Below are 3,980 nucleotides of genomic sequence, written 5' to 3' on the forward strand. Positions count from 1 at the left end.
GTTGCCCCGGAGGTGTCGCCAGAGTGGAGGCAAAGTCCGAGACCGGACCTGCCTCCCACTCCTGGGAAATCTCTGTCCTTCACAGGCACCAGCAGGAGATGAGGCCGCAGTCCAACCCTGACGGCGCATCCCCTGGCAGACGACTGCACCCCCAGGACCCCCAGGCGAGACCAGCAGACTACAGGCGAAGGAAACCCCGACCCCCTCACCCCGTGGAGCCGCCGTCGCCAGGCCCGCCTCCTCCAGCTGTTTGGCCCCAGTCCCAAGGGCCACCTCTCAGGTCGAGGCCCCAGACAGGAGGGCCTCCCTGTACCTCACCGACGGCCCGGACCCGGGCAGTGACTCCCCTGTGGGTAGTGTGTTGCCCGTTACAGGCGGAGTCCCCCTGAGGTCCTCCCCTCACGCCCGACGACAGAGTGAAACAACCCAGGAAACACGGGTAAATAAGTGACGCCCCTTATACCGAAAATAAGCCAGGGGAAGAGGAACAGTGAGTAGTGACAGAGTGTGATCCATGCAAAACCCGTGACTATTGTTATTAACCCAAAAGAATTACATACCCAGCAGAGTAGAAAATGCTTAATCATAGGAAGTAGAGTAATTGCACCTGCACAGAATAAAAGAACTTCCCGTAATTGTGAATGACGATCAGGGTGCGCGGGAGAATCAAAAGCCTGTGTAAAGTGTCGCCGCGACCAGGTAACTGTGTCGAGTGTCGTGATCCGCACCCTGTTTTTGTTATAGTAATATTCCCCCCACTGACTCTTAACCTTGTTTATTCCCCTTATTATCAAGTGTATATATGTTTTGGGTTTAAATGCAATACGGGTATCTCCATATATATAACTAAAGACATTGGCATACATGCATCATATCGTGTGTTAAGTGCAACTGTATTTTGTGCTATCAAAGTCTAACTCTGTGTCCCTGTATCCTGCATCTTAAATATCACTCTGTATCATATTGTAAAGGTTTTAGAATTAAGGCAATAGATGTGTTAAGGTATACTGCCTAGTTTTTATGTCCTGTTCCTTTGTTGGTGCTTTACTTCCGGTCCGGAAAGAGGACCCCGCTCAGTCGCTAGTGTTTTTAGGACTAGGAGTCGACCTAAAAACACTCAGCATAACACTATCCTTACCTAAAGACCCTAACCTCTCACTTCATAGCCCATACTGGTCATAATAAAATTGTGAGCTAATGAAAAGTCCCTAAAGGAAAAACAAAAAGGTAAATTAATAGTTTAGGACACCACTGGAATTCAATATGCATACTCTAGAGAATGGAGGTTAGAATATGAAATTCCATTAGTGTCCTAAACTGTAATATACCGGAAAAAATACAAAATCTGCCCACATCTTACTTAGAACGAGGGTTTGTAGAAGAAAAGCAGTTCGCATGCCATACCTAATAAAAATTTACGAGTAGCCCACACTTTACAGCAAGTGTGGCATCATAGGGAGGCTTTTAGTCTCATGAGATAATATTATGCTGCACATCTACAGTTCATAAGAGGCCTCAATAACTAGTCACTTAAAACTCGATAACCAAGCACAAATAATGCATGAGAGTTCCTGGGATCCTTGCCATAATAAAATACCGCTATATGCTTGTATGTATTACAAACACTTACCTTAACTAATGTTTTGAGGGGTAGATAACGCTGATGAGAGGCTCAAAACTTCCTTACGACCCTGCTGAATGGGCTTTAGGACTGCTCGGTACCAGTTGTAAATTTTGTTGGAGTTCCGACCAGATATGATCCCGCTGACGTCACAACATGGCTCTCAAACTGTTTTGAACATCACAGACAGCAGCCATTGTGAACACAGCTGATGTTTAGTCCCGCGCTGGCGAGCAACGACCGGGACTAAAGTTTTGAGCATCCGCACCAGGTTTATATCCTGCTTTCAAAGATTCATGTTGGGTTTTTGTGTTTGGAACGTTCGAGTAGCCAAACATAGTTGACGATGAATATGGCAGGAGGTAATGACAAAAGATGGGGATGGACTCATTACTAACACTTTTCACTGACCTTCTCAGCACAAGCTAGGTAGTAATAAAATGCCCGCGGCCGGACCTTCCGCCCCGCCACCCCCCACACCACCACCGGGCCACCACCACCCCACCACCCAAGGAGGAGATAACGGACAGGTTAATGACCCAGGGCAAAAGGGTCATCCAACCACCACTGACCTGTGCCCCTTCTTCCCGCAACTGCCCCAACGCCAGGTGAGCCTAGATCTGCAACAACTTACACAGCGGGTTGACCATCGACAGCAGTGGGGTGGGACTGATCTAAAATCAGTCCCTAGTAGTATTGTGGTGACGACCACAGCTTCACCCCAGAAGGACAGGAGGTCCCTTGGTGGGCCACGAGGTGTTCGCACCTGCTGCCACAGTGAGCCACGAGGGAACACCACCCTCTGCCACTACTCTGGTGAGCCACGAGGGGCCAGTACCCTCTGCCACAGTGAGCCACGAGGGAGAAATACCCTCTGCCACTACCAGGACAGGAGGTCCTTTAGTGAACACGAGGGAGAAATACCCTCTATCACAAACAGGGCAGGAGGGCCAATAGTGAACTATAAGGGGCCAACACCCCTAGCCACCCCAAGGGTAAGAGCCCCTTGTATAAAGCCAAAAGTGGGTCCCAGGGCTGATCGACCTGGCGCCACGGCTGTGTCGGAGACAAGAGAGAGAGAGTCGCCTCTGTGCTACCCTCCCTGTGTAAGAGAGAGAACATGGCCTCTGTGTGTCCTCTATATTCAGCCAACTCCTGCAGGAGTAGCTGGACACCACTCGGGAGAGTTGCCCCAAAGGTGTCCCCCGAGCAAAGACCCAGTCCCAGTCGGGACCTACCTCCCACTCCCGGGAGATTTTTGTCTCCCCCAGGCACCAGCAGGAGACGAGGCTGCAGCCCACACCTGACGGCGCATCCCCTGACAGACCTCCACAGTCCCCGGACCCCCAGGCGAGCCCAGCAGCCTACCAACGCTGTCCTCCTCCTGCCGCAGAACCTCCGACGCCAGACACGACTGCTCCACCTGTTTGGCTCCAGTCCAGAGGGCCACAACAACAGGTCGAGGCCCCACATAGACGGGCCTCCCTGCACCACTAAGACGGGACCCTGAGAATAGGGTCTACATCAGGTCGAGACCCCAGGCAAGAGGGTCTCCCTGCACCGTGATGACGGGACCAGAGAGGAGGGTCTACAACAGGTTGAGACCCCAGGCAAGAGGGTCTCCCTGCAACGCCTCAGTGGATCGGACCCGGGTCGAGTCTACCCCCAGCGGGTACGGTGATTCCAGCCACGGGTAGAGCCCCCGGAGGTCCCCTTAAAGTGACAGAGTGATATCGCCCCAGAAAATCGGGCAGGATTAGTGACATTCCCTCCTACATCCGAGGAAGTGAGACAGGGACAGTGATACGGTGACAGAGTGAATAAGAGGGATCCCATCTATAAGTGCCCGTGATTACTTTCCCTTGATTAAAGACTATAAATTCTGGGCCCGTGAATCTAGTGTTGTTCCCCCAGCTCAGAATAGAGGAGTTCCCCCTTACCAGTGCACGCACGGGCGAGAGTCTCCGCGCCGAGCCCAGCCAGTAAATTATAGTGATCTGCTCCCCCTGTTCTTTTATAGTAATATTCCTCCCCTGGACCATTGAGCCTATACATCCCTATTGTACCAGTGCACTAAGACCTTTTGGACTTTAATGAAAGACAGTCACATCCACTTACAGAGCCCTAACCCATTGTAAAGTGTAATTACAGAGTGTGTGAACATCCCGTGCTATCTTAACGTAACTTTGTATATCTGTATCCCCTGTCCAGAATATTCTATGTAATATTGTCATGGTGTTAGAATTAAGGTAATAGATGTGTTAAAGGTGGACTGCCTGGTTTTTATGTCCTGTTCTTTTGTTAGAGCTTTACTTCCGGTCCAGAAAGAGGACCCCGCTCAGTAGCTAGTGTTTCTAGT

Source organism: Coenobita brevimanus, chromosome 20 (assembly GCF_032717465.1).
Source record: "Coenobita brevimanus isolate Jiangsu-jjx chromosome 20, ASM3271746v2, whole genome shotgun sequence".
Lineage (NCBI taxonomy): Eukaryota > Metazoa > Arthropoda > Malacostraca > Decapoda > Coenobitidae > Coenobita > Coenobita brevimanus.